Source organism: Dermacentor andersoni, chromosome 1 (assembly GCF_023375885.2).
Source record: "Dermacentor andersoni chromosome 1, qqDerAnde1_hic_scaffold, whole genome shotgun sequence".
Classification (NCBI taxonomy): Eukaryota; Metazoa; Arthropoda; class Arachnida; order Ixodida; family Ixodidae; genus Dermacentor; species Dermacentor andersoni.
Window position 1 is genome coordinate 88,930,432 of NC_092814.1, and position 13,086 is coordinate 88,943,517.

General features: G+C 50.1%; 1 protein-coding gene across 2 annotated transcripts in view; it reads left to right on the forward strand.

Annotated features, from left to right (window-relative positions):
- The first annotated feature begins 2,455 nt into the window (after positions 1-2,455).
- Positions 2,456-13,086, forward strand: part of peb (zinc finger protein pebbled) — a 58,643-nt gene continuing 48,012 nt past the window's right edge. The window contains exon 1 of one of the 2 annotated variants that reach the window (XM_050191527.2): positions 2,456-2,583. The gene's annotated coding sequence lies outside the window, so the exon portion shown is untranslated. Of the gene's footprint in view, positions 2,584-3,488; positions 3,784-13,086 lie in introns of those variants that run through there. The other variant, XM_055061729.1, reaches the window with a different exon arrangement.

Below are 13,086 nucleotides of genomic sequence, written 5' to 3' on the forward strand. Positions count from 1 at the left end.
TCTTGCCACACAACAATAAACATCATCTGTCTTGTCCGCATTTCCTTTCTCTAACGCTGCGAGCCCGGTACTTTCCAGTAACGAACGGCTTGCGCGTTATCAGCATGACATAGCATTGCCAACAGGAAAGCAGCGGGCGCGGCGTTTTCAAGAAAGGAAATGCAAGCAAGGCAGATGACGATTTTCGTTGTGTGGCAGATGTACACCCCCAAGGGTGTAAGCTTTTTTTACAGTGTAGTTTTGTTGTACTTTGCAGCGTGCAGCCGAAAGTGCCCACTTTCAAAAGTGGGGGAGCAAATGGCATACTTTGCTCTCCACTTCTGACAGTGGGGGGCAAAAGTGCCCCCCCCCCCCGTAAATACGCTTATGTATTTATATGTACAATTTGCTCAATAAAGTGGCCGACAACATTTGTCGCCGTCCTCCTATATAGCACTCCTGAACATTTTTTGTAAACCTTGGCTGACCTGTACATCTCGTTTCGGCGATTTCGGATGCTTCACAGAGCTCGCGCATTATTTGTCTTTAAAACACCCGCGCCATGAAAAAATACGTCACAGCATTACACCATAGAGATTACACGACTAGCAGCGTTGCATAGAAGGGTGGATGGATGTTATGAGCGTCCCCTTCGAAACGAGGTGGTGGGTTGCGCCACTAAGCGCGCCCACACACACACACACACACACACACACACACACACACACACATGCACACACACACACACACACACACACACACACACACACACACACACACACGCACGCACACACACACACACGCAAAGAATTCCCAGCATCAAACTTTCTAAACTACCATAAGGGACTGTTTTTGTACAGCTCTGTTGTTTGTAGTCTCCCTGCTTTTCTGCCACCAAACCTCCAATCGCCTCTATTGCGCTCATGTTTACTATCCCTCTGCTATCCATGAACCCAAGAGCTTCAATGAGGCCAGAAGTGCCTAATCCGACAGCTGGGTAGACTTCTTCGCATTCTAATAAAACATGTTCCATCGTTTCCCTAGCTTCACCGATCGTTTCCCTAGCTTTACCGCAACAAGCACATGCTTCACTCAAAAAACAGTTACTTCTTGAAAACGCTGCGCTCGTTACTTTCCTGTAGAGAATGCTCTGTCATGCTCATAACGCGCAAGTCGTTCGTGACTTGGAAGTACCGGGCTCGCGGCGTTAAAGAAAGAAAATGCGGGCAAGACAGATGACGATCATCGTTGTGTGGCAAATATACGCCCCAAAAGGTGCAACTGCTTTTAGAGTGTTTTTTATGGTGCACTTCGCGTAGTACTTCAGCAAACAGCGCAAAAACGTTCTTGCGGGACCCGTTTTTGCACTGTTTGCTGAAGTTTGTGTACGTAACAACAAGCCCGGCTAGCCACTATTGTACGCGCATTAACTACGTGTTTTAAGGCGGTCTCGCCACAGTAATGTAGCTTCGAAAAGCAAGAGGCTGGTGGGCTGGTCATCATTTCCCCCTGGCGCCCTCTTGTACCGTGTCAGATAAACGCGCCAATGTGACAAGTGCACAATTTATCTAAAAGGTGGCGCGACATGCGTAGGCGTGCCGTGCGAGCACGCGTCGCTCCAGCACGAGCGCACGGCATCGGCCGCAGGGCTTGCGCTCTTGCGCTGCTTTCAATAAAGTTTTGTTGTCGGGGGTATAGTCTCTCAAAGTTTAAGCGATTGATTTTTACCCCAATTTTAACTACAGTGAGAGCGTTTGCAGATGAGTAATTAGTTCTTAGCTCTGACAGTGATGCTTACGAGACTGAAAAAAAAAAAAAGTCCTCTAATTCAGTTAGCTGAGAAAATAGAAGATACGTCTCGTAAATTTGCAAGTAAAATACATTTAGGATGCAAGTGACTGGTAAGTGTATTGTCACGAATGTAAATATTTTGTTGGCTAAAAGCGTTATTGTCTAATTTATTATCAACGACACATCACATCAGTTTTGTGTTTTGTATAATATGAAGAACCGCAGCTGCACTGTCGACAGATACCGGACTGATCTTCTACGTTTTTCACAGCAAACCAATCGCTCTATATGTTGACAAATAAGCAGTATCTAGGTTTCAACACCATATGTCTCAGTGTCACTGGTGTGGCGCAGTGCTTGTTTATTCCCTACACAGAGGAAAAATTCGCGATACTCGCATAACGAAACGCAACAACCATGCATCACAATTCAGTTCGTTCATTTGCGTGTCTATACGTAACTTTTGAAAGCTGCTTCAGCATCGTCAACTGCACTTTCGAACGTGAATCGAACTTCTCCATCGTTTCTGCTTCTCCACTTGCTCCGCGTTGTCTTCCTCCTTCCTCCATGGCGCCACCTGTTTGAGTGCCGTGCGCATGCGCGCCCGTTCCGTCAACTTCCTGTGTGCACGCATCATGTCTCACCCGCATCCCTGATTCCCCCCCCCCCCCCCCCAACCACCGCCGCCAAGGTAGGTGGTTGTGTTAGGATTCCCCTTGTTTTTCGCCGCAGTGTGCCTTAAACTTTGCGAACGGATGTCGAGCAACGACCACCGAGCGTCAGCGTTCACAGCCGGCGACGAGTAAGCTGTCGGTAAGCCTTTTGGTTTCCTTTCATCGCGAAGTTGCCGTTCCGAACTTTTTGTTGAAAGAATCCTCCCTCGTTCTCCGTGATGGCGGCGTTTGCGACAGAGATCGCTCCCCTTTATTTGCAGCTCAGCGCTGTACTCGGCTTTTTTCACGCTGCGGCAGCACGACTGGAGTGTAGACTTGACCGTTCGGTGTGCATATGTGCAGCCTGTTTGTGCCAATAGGCTACAGCTTGACGATGCCTAAGAGCAGCTTCTCTCTGCTGCGGAGGGGGCCCGAGAGGCGTCACGCAGGGACCGCTCTGGCTGGCTGCATCCTCTCGATTGTGTATTCGTCGTGTTTTCTCCTGCTCGCGCAGAACACAGCCTAGCGCTAGCATCGCTACAGTAGAAATGGTGAAGTAAACTCCTACAGATTGTTCATTGATGTTCCGAATCAGTAATCCCAGGAGGAAACAAAAGCAAGGAAACCTGCTCGGTTGCACCGTCCGCTGCGAATCAACAAGTGGCAGCCGATCTCGCACGGCTGCCGTGCTTGTCGTTGCACTGGGCTCAGCAACAGCAGCACGGCGTGTGGCCGTTTACGGACGTGCTGCCCGACGTCGCTGGCTGAAATGCCATGCGGGCAAGTGAAAACGCGCTGCAGTCCCGTTATAGCCCTTTTAGCTCGTGAAAGGAAAAAAAAAATAACTAAAGGAAGGTGTGGGTTTAGATGGGGGGGGGGGGGGGGGTGACATTGCTGGAACGGCGTTGCGGATACGTTCGTCTATCTCTGTAACCCAGCATTCGCGTTGATTGTTAGAGCCACTCCATTGTCTTTCGTTTTATCTAGCTGGAGGCAGCCGTGCTGCTCGCCTGAGGCGTTGTGTGCGCAGCAGCATCTTGCTCGCAGGCTGTACTTGATGCACTACTCTCCAAGCATCGTCTACTTCACGGATGACTTACGGGATTGGCAGCTCACTGCACACGTGCACAACTGCCACCGTTTTCTCGTTCTTTCGGACGGCATCATGTTACATTATAGGTACGGCACAGAACAGAATGCGGAAAAAAGTGAAAGAATAAGAAGCCACTACCGAATGGCACGGATCTGCGTGTCTGCGTCATCCCCTTACGTGCGAATGGCCAAGGTAGAAGAGTGCGTGATGAGTAACCCGGAGACACGACACAAGGCAGATCGGTCGCCGTTTGCCGTCGTAGATCAAGTAACAGTATTTCGTGCCCTCTTTATTTTCTTTTTCTGTGCAATCCAGTATGGCTGATTTCTGTTTTCCTCATCTGTCATGCGACTGTTCTGCCATATGCACTATTTCGATTCAATTTCGCACGAAGGAAGACGTCAACAGACCGTAGTAGTTACTGAGTGTTTATTTAAATAATTGGATAGATAAAGGAAAAGGGAAGGAAAAATTGCTGCCGATCACCGTAACTGTCTAGTGCAGCCTGCTGGCATCTGAACTGCGGTCATTGCACGTTTTCGACAAGCAATGTTTAGACATCGTTTAGGCGGGAAGTTGACTGTTTCTCTGCTCAATTTTGTTTCGCTGGGTATATGTTAATGAAATGTTCGCTGCTATATGCTAACGCCTGGTTCTTTCCATTCTGTTAAAAAACAATAACGAAAGGAAATTCGTCCCGTAAGGGCTTACTTCAAGCTCAAATGCTTTCCTTTCGTCATCGAGGTTAATTGCTGTGGTTCGTGATTAACATTGCTTGAATCCACCAGTATCCTTTGCAGCAACGATGTTGTTCTTCGGCTTGATGATGTGCGCCTTCAGTTTTCTCTCTCGCGCGCGCGTGTGTATGCGTGACGAAAGTCGATGACCGAAAGGAAAGAGAAAGCTGCTTCTCTTGCTTTTTTTTTTTTCCTCCCCTCCATTTCGCTGGCGCCCGCGCTTGTAGACTGGGTCAACAGGCAGGCATCGCTTGCCGGTTTTAGAAGAGCCTCCCTGTGACTGTGTCTCCACCACGCGGCCTCAGGTGAAGACTTGGTCGCACGGAGAGAACTGTGCAATAGTAAAACGTCAGTGTGATTGTTTCTTGCGCTCGTTTTGACTTTAGTGAGAGCGTTCACACATTAGTAAATGGTTCTTGGCACTATTCTTGCCAACATACTTACAAGACTGGAAAACATAGTAAAAAAGAAAACGAAGAAGACCGTGCACTTCAATGGTGACCGCCGCCATCGTCGCGGGTGCATGGGGCGTTCATATGTGCTTGCACGCGGAGCATGACGTTGGAGCGGCAGGAGACAGCGGGTGGCAACGGGGTAGTCGCTGAATGCGCGCGTTTGGCGGTGAAAATGGCCGCGCGCTCGTTGGTGTACTACACCTTTCATACCGGCGTACTTGCTGCGTCAGCGGCCAAGCCGAAAGTAGGGAGAGGAGTTGTCTCGGCACCGGCATGTCGGTAACGGCAGGTAGCGCGAATGAAGCGGTGTCAGAACCTCACAGGCGGGCGTCGACAGCGCGTGCTCCTTCTGTAGAGGCGGCCGCGGGGGCGAGAGCACAGTGCTTATTCCTCTTGCCGCCGAGGAAGACGACCGCCAGCTGCGAGATGTCAGCGCGCGTCCTGCGTTTAGGATTTTTTTTTTCCTGTTTATCTTTGGCCCAGTCCCGACAGCCATCAAATTTGTGCCCCCTCAGCACGTTCACATTATCCCTGCACACGGTATTAATATTGAAGCTTTTTTTGTTGTACTGGCGCGAGCTGGTTTTACTGTTGTAGTCTCGCCTACCATGTCTTGTGTGTGTACCTACACTTGGTGACAAAATATTGCGGGGCACGAGATCTGAGAAAAAGCTGAATATCTCCGCTACCTCACAACGCAATCTGGTATTTGCATTTCGGACTTCGACTAGAATATGCTAACAACATTGTCGTATACAGTTTTGCTGGCTACTGCTACAGATTGCTCGCGAATTGAAGGTTTTTCGGAGATTCCGTGGTCCGTAAACTTTTGTCGCCGGGTGTACATATGTGTGGTTGTGAAACGCTTATTCACGGAAGCGTATTCGTGTTCCATACCGCAACAGCACGAGCGGTGTGTTCTGAAGATGTGCGCGCGCGCATGAGTTGAACGGCATATCGCAAAAAAAAAAAAAAAAAATCCACGAAAGCGCGTGTACACAGACAGGCGCGTTGGCTCAGTGGTTGTGGCGTTCTACTGCTGAGCCCGAGGTCGCGGGTTCGGTTACTGGCCGCGGCGGCTGCATATCGATGAGGGGGGGGGGGGCGAAATGCTGAAGCGCTCGTGTACTTAGACTTTGGGGCACGCTACTAAGCCCTTGCGAATGCCTGTCACGCTTTTCACGTGGTCTTGACGTGGTAGTTCGGTGTTTTTCGTATTAGATGTGATGATAGATTGTGTGTGTGTGTGTGTGTGTGTGTGTGTGTGTGTGTGTGTGTGTGTGTGTGTGTGTGTGTGTGTGTGTGTGTGTGTGTGCGCGTGCGCGCGTGCGTGCGCGCGCGCTACTATTGTATTGTGTCTAAATGCCAGAATCCTGTCGACGTGACTGATAAAGACAAATATTGCGCACCGCCGCGCGGACTGGCCCATTGCACAATTGCATACGGTTTTCTCTCGATCACGCAAGTGACAGCAGCAACGCTCTCCTAATTGTCTACAGCTGGCTAGACAGCAGTGCTTGGCGGCGAAGGTATCCGGCCGCTCCTGCGCGCCGTCGTGGACTGTGAAGGGGCCATGCAGTGCGAGCACGGAAGTTGGTAAATGTTGAGCCCTCTACTGGCCGATGCCTAAAAGAAGCGGATATAGCACATATGGGTCGGAAGGAGGGCGTAGAACCGGAACTGAACCGGGGCAGGAACCTAAACAGTTCCCCCAGGTCTATAGTTTTTTTTTTTTTTTTTACGTATTACGGTTTTCGGTGCAGGTCAACTAACTTCTGAGATTTTCATCTGTTCATCATTACCTGATCTTATGGCTCCACCGTGTCATTCGTAAATGCACACGGGCAGGCTGCTTTTATTTTAGCTGCGGCAGCAGCGTAGGTGCGGTTTTCAAGGGGGCTTGTCGGAAGGCTTGCCGTGCCAGAAATACACTCGCGTCCGTTTAAAAACTGTGGTCCCCGTCAAATGCTTCGGTCGTATACGAGGAAGTTTTTCCTAGCTGAGGGGTTGCGTTCGATCGGACCGATATGCAAATTTAAGTATGTGACCGCACAAAAGTAAGCTGGAAATCGTTTAGGCCGACGCGAGCTACCGAAAGGAAACGCGCACAACTTCTGATCTTTCTTTCTTTATGTTACTATTCGTGCGAGCCGTTTCGAGAATTACGTTTGTTCGGCTAACGTAACTGCTCGCAGCATCAAGCATCCAGAAGCGACGACGCTTTGCAACGAGAAAGGCACACAGCGCATGCAAAAGAAGCATGGGAGGCAAATATTGCGATTTCTTAACGACAGTTTATACACGCATCTCGGGAACACACGGACAGAATTTCGCTGAGACTTGGAAAAAATACGTGCAATAAAGAGAGCATGTCTGCCCCCCTATCCATCCTCAACCCGATTTCATGAGAAAATTGGGGCAAAGCCGCGCATTGTCACGCCTTTTATGTGTTATTAACACTTTGCCGCTAATTGAAAGCTGCAATATTCTCCTCAGCCACCGTTCTCGATTCAGTGTGGTGATGTGGTGTAAACATTACCCGGTGGTATCAGTGTGTCAGGAGGAGCGCACAGTAAAATGTTTCACCCCCGTAAGAGTGCTTGTTTTGCCCAAATGACTAGCACCCCCCTACCCTTTGGGCTGTAAAACATTTTTTTGTACTTGACAGCGAGCTCAAACTACAACAGCGATAAGATAAATCGTGGTTGAAAACTGTCATAATTCTGACCTAAATATCAGACACGAGAGTTTGACAGCAATAGCTAATAAAGTTTGTTTCACGCAGTTGTCGTGTTTGACTTCGTGGTCTGTATAAGCTATCGCAGCATCCTCAGTGTGCTGTTCCTGGCATTCGAGTTGTCCTTCTTGTGCAAACTTTTATGCAAATTTCCCGTAATTCTTCTTCTATTATGCACGTGAACATACTGGTTCGAACTAGGTGGAACTGTGTGTGTGGGGTGCTTTTTTTTTTTCGTCCCTTCCTCCGGAACAAAAACCGGAACGAAAAAAATGTTCGACGGTCTGGTCCAGAGTATGTTATAACGAGAGCCAGCATCTCCCGCATTCTACAAGCGTTTGCCAAGATGGCCCGAGGAGCATATTTTACTTCTTCCGGCACCTTGCGGAAATAGCGGTTCGCGACTTCATCATGTGCCGATCATTGTATTCTTGCGTTCTCGGGATGGACGTGGCTCACTGTCACCTTTGTAACGTTTTAGCTCGATTACTGCAAATACGAAAACCTCGCCTGATGCAATGAGCAACATGTTTTTCTACGCTCTAGTCTGGCGCAACGCAAGGTTGAGAGCGCTGTGCAGTGCTTAATTTCGATATCTTGCCGTATATTCATCACCGACTTCCCATCGCGCGTATTATGGTGGGCGAGTGTCGGAGCTTAAGACGATGGGTGACGATATAGGGTCATGAGTGCGATATTTTACACATTAAATAGGCAGTGACGTCGTCACAGGCGAGAGGGCTGATTTCGTAGGGCATCTCTGGACGGGAAAGTTGCACTTCGTTCACGCACTGAGGGGTTGATGAAAAATGGGATTACGGGGGCGGATAGTGAACGGTGTAGTTAACAGGTGCACTGCTTGGCGGCCAAGCGCGCGTATACTGTTTGTTCATAAAAATAAAGGCAAAAAAAAAAAACACTGCGGCTCTGAGTGGAGTGCATGTTATGAGACACGTGTGGGAGACTGTGCTGGCGTGCACATTCTCGGTTGATCACCTTCGCGGATACTTTTGCGTGACGTGGCGTCCGGCGCGAGGCACCTTATTTGGACGACAGACAGTCTGTGCCTTGGCTATAGTTCAGCCGCTGAACGCGCTACCCATGCAAGTGGTAGATCCAGAATATGCGGCGCTTGAATTCGCGGTGGGCTGGACGAGGCACGGATCGAGTGTGGAGGTGCCCTCATTCCTTGCATTACCAGCCATGGCTGGTGCCAGTGGGTTGCACCTTTTATGGCGGATAGCTTTCTGTGGCTCTTTCGGCCGTTTTCGTGGTCGTTCGGCGGTCGAACTCTGAAAACGTTCGTTCGCTCATTCGTTCGGGCTATTCGCTTAGATTGACAGACATCGTCGATGGTTGCTGCACACTTTTTTTTTGAGACTGGCAGTACGAATGGTTTACCGGTTGCGCGAGCGCATACAGATAATGTCTCCTATACGTATATATATATTTATGCCTGTGAGAAGGCATGCAGAAACATGCTGGACGAAAGGCTTGCGCTGACGTCTGCTCAGCCACCATGCCGGCGAATCACTGGCGCGGCGAAAGGCCGAGCGTTAGTCCGACATTTCCCGCCTTTCTCCTGCGGCTGCGGCACAGCGTATGTTTCATCAATATTGCGTCCGTGACGGCATGTGCAAGGCCAACGTGAAGGGAATGGTGCGTCGATATTCGCAGTAATCTGGGGGCTTGCCTGCACTCGAAAACACTTTTTACGCCTCTTGTGACACATATTGTCCCCGAGCAATCGTTGTCTGCCTTGCGTGCGTTTCGTTTGTTTGACTTTCATTTTTTTTTTTTTAGAACTCTGGGCACTCGTTAATTCCTTTTCAGAAACGCTATGTCACGCTGACGCACTCGTGCCGTTCTTGACCAGAATGTGCATGGAGCGCAGTGTTAAAGAAATGCATGCATGACGTGCAGTTGATGATCACTGTTTGGGGACAAGATAAGCCCCCAAGGGGTGCACTTCTTTTTCTTCTCTCTTTTTTTCAGTGTATACACACGGTTCGACCCATGCCCCTGCGTATATTTAGAGAAGCATGCTATCTGAGGAGAGATTGTGTGAGTAGCGAGGACCAATTTATTGCACCCATGATGAAGACTCATGGCTCCCTTATCCACTCGCATCCCTTTGTTGAAAGCTGTATTCCGATATATATATATATATATATATATATATATATATATATATATATATATATATATATATTGTGACGCAGCAGTTATCACGGCGTTTATTCCGCGTCAAAAGATTAGGCGAACCGACCACGCCCACAGCACGGAGCACACACGAGAGCCAGCCCCACAAGCGATTATGAAGAAGTACCCCATATGAACCCCATATGATGATGTTCATGTACAGGTGACAAAGAATAGCTTATAAATTCCCACAATATATATATATATATATATATATATATATATATATATATATATATATATATAGGGCGGCAGTTTCATCTACTCTACAGAGGTTTTTGCGTTGTTCACCAATGCGCCAGTTGGCTTCCGAAGCACACTGAGTTGAGGGCGCGTCTCCCCGAATGCGCGCAACAAGGCAAGCCAGTAATATAACAGCATTGTCGAGATCCCGACGACTTCCCGCGGAGTGCGCGCGCGGCGTAAGAAGACCCACCGCGCGTGCTCCTCCCGGTGCCGCACCGGTTGCGACAACGGTGCAACGATGGGCGTAACGCTGCTACCTAAGAAGAGCGGACGTAGCGCGGCCGCCGCCGGCGGTGATGCCGGACTCGCGCGTGGATCCGAAACGCGCGTTGCGCGGCGCGTCGAAAGACGTAGTGGTAAATCGCGCCCGTTCCTCCCCGCAGTATGGACAAGAACGGCACCGAGAGCGGCGCTGCTGCGCCGGCGTTGAGAGCGCCGCATGCGACGCAAAATTCTATTAGCGGGTGGTACCCCTCTCCCATCTCTCGTTCGCGCCGCCTTGATTGCCTCCTGCACTGCGCGTGTTTGGGCACGTTTCGCGCCGCGCGCGGTGTGTGCCTACGTGTGTGCGCGTGGAGATCAGGGGAAAACTCGGAGCGCATTGCATCGCGATGCGGCGAGCGCTTGAGTCAGGCGGCGGCAGCAGCTCGCGCAGGTGCTCGAGGGGCGGGATCTTGAACGGCGTCGTCTGCTACGGCGGCGCGCGCTGGCCGCATTGTTGGGAAACGTTCTACTATCAGTAGAACGGCGTTCTACTCATCTCATTGTTACGGCGTGAAATGAGCCGGTATTCTTTACTATGCGTTGTGCGACGCCAACTGATACGCCTCGAAGGTAAGTTCATCGCTGCAGGGCAGTCATAGACGACGTACTGATTCCATACATTATTGACGGCCCGTTTCTGGAAGGTGACTATATATTCTAACGCGATAGGTCACCGATCCACACTCCACGTGTGGTGCAACAACAGCTAGAAGAGCGCGCCAGTCACTCTCTTGGAGGGGCCGCCTCAATCCCCGGGCGCCAACATCATTTAAAATGTCTGGGGCTTGTTGAAAGTATCGCTGGCGCACCATCCCCTCTATCAGTCGCCCGAGGATAGGCTTCGATCCACCATCCTCAGCGACTGAGACGTGCTGCGAATGAACACATCCCTGATCAAGTCATTCTGCACTTCACTGCCGTCCAGGATGAGCGCTGTCATCGCTGCCGCTGGGGACATGACGAGATACTAACTGAAGTTCCGAGCGTGACGTGTCCAATTCCCCGCCGGCGGGCAGAGTCTGTCTGGTGTAGCGAATGATTGTCGAGAAAAATCATTTCCAGCTCATTGTCTGAACCTAAAACATTCATTTAATCGTATCCGTTTGTTTCATCGTGTTCGACTCCCATAGTTATCATTGTTGAGTGCTTTGTTTTCCTTTCGAGTCAAACAAAGACTGAACACGTTGAGCGCACATCTTGGTGCGTCTTGTCGCTGCTTATTACGGTAGCACACACAGTGAAGAAATATACGTACACTGCCCCTGACAGTAGCACGCTTCCCGACAATGCGGCCAGCGCGCGCCGCCGTAGCAGACGACGCAGATCACGACTCCGCCCCTCGAGCGTCTGCGCCTGCTCGAGCTGCTGCCACCGCACGACTGCATTGCTTGCCGCATCGAGATGCAATACGTTCCCAGTTTTCCCCTAAGTGTGAAACAGACTGTACACGCTTCTATTTGCCTTTAAGAAGATCGGTAGGCTTGATTATTTCTATGCCTGCAATGCGGCGAAAGGGCAGCGTCTGCTTAACCATGTAAGTGACGCTGAGCAGGTGATTGGAAACGACATCGTATGTACCGCCGGAAATATCGTCAGCACATACGATGTGGCACATACATACGGCACATACGAGCTAAAGTCATTTTTGCAGTTTCTCACAATATGTTTGCTACAAATCCGTGTTGTCTCGATGGCGACAACGGTCTTCCATCGACACTGTGCGGAAATAAACAAAATATATCGCTGCAAAGCACAAGTACGACATGCGCACACAACTTTAACTAGTGCGTCCCCTACAATATGGAATAGAAGCAGCAGTGTAGACAGCTTGGCCATTTTTTAACAGTGCTCAAGAGACGGAAGTTGAAAGTATTAGTAATCATTCCTGCTTCAGCAATGCCGGCGCGACCAAGACGCGGGCCGCGTATCGTCCAGTAACTCGATCGATCGGTGCAGTGGTGAAGCGGGAATGAACTCCGGTCATGTTCAATGCATCGTGCACATATTCAATTTCTCGGCACGCGTGAACTTCGGCCACTGCTAGCGCATACAACAGAAGTGGTTTCCATTCTTGGGCAGCGCACACATAAACGAAACACGAGAAAGAAGACGGGACAAGCGCTCGTCGAACAAAAGTTTTTATATGAATAAAAGGATTATGTACCGAGTAATTATTAAATTCATGTGGGTTACATATAAAAACCGTCATACACTCAGGAGTGATCAATGAACGAGCTCGCTTCGTTTGCCAGTTGTTTACTTCGCTCGGCGCACCGCAGTAATCCATGCGTGTCGTCTGCTTTTTTCGTACCATTTTCTTGTGAATCGGCAGAATTTCACTGGTGGCATCAACCATTTCGTGTTTACATTGCTGTCGTGACAGTTAACAACACAATAATAATTTCCGGTCATCCGAAGAGGCGCCGTCGCAAACAAGAGACGTTTCGCGCGCAGCGCGAACTGAACGCGGGCGCGACCGCTAAGGGAAGCGGCGGCGGAAACCTACACCCGTTGGAGATGAAATCGTTCCGCCAGGGGAGAAACGAGCGCTGGCGTCTAGGATAAAACTTGGCGTGCGGTCGTCCATACTTGCTGGCGCGGCGGTGCAAAGGCCGGCGTGCTGCGCGGAGAGTTGCTTTAGATGGCGTTTATTTTTATTTTTTTCTTCTCTCTACAGGGGTGCGGCGCGGCGGGAGGGAGGGTGATCCCTCTTGACGGTTCGCATCTGCGGTTTTCCTTCTCTCTCGCTCTATCGGCGAACAGTTCATCGAGGGCGTCGTCTGTTCGCTAGAATGCTGTTTTCTGCTACTGTTTCAGTCTGCGCCTGGATGATGGGTCGGAGCTGGCTGCTTAGGGCAGCGCAGACGTCGGAGGCGCGTAACCCCCCCCCCCACTCCCCTTGCGTAACTGCCTCTACAAATCGTTCGCC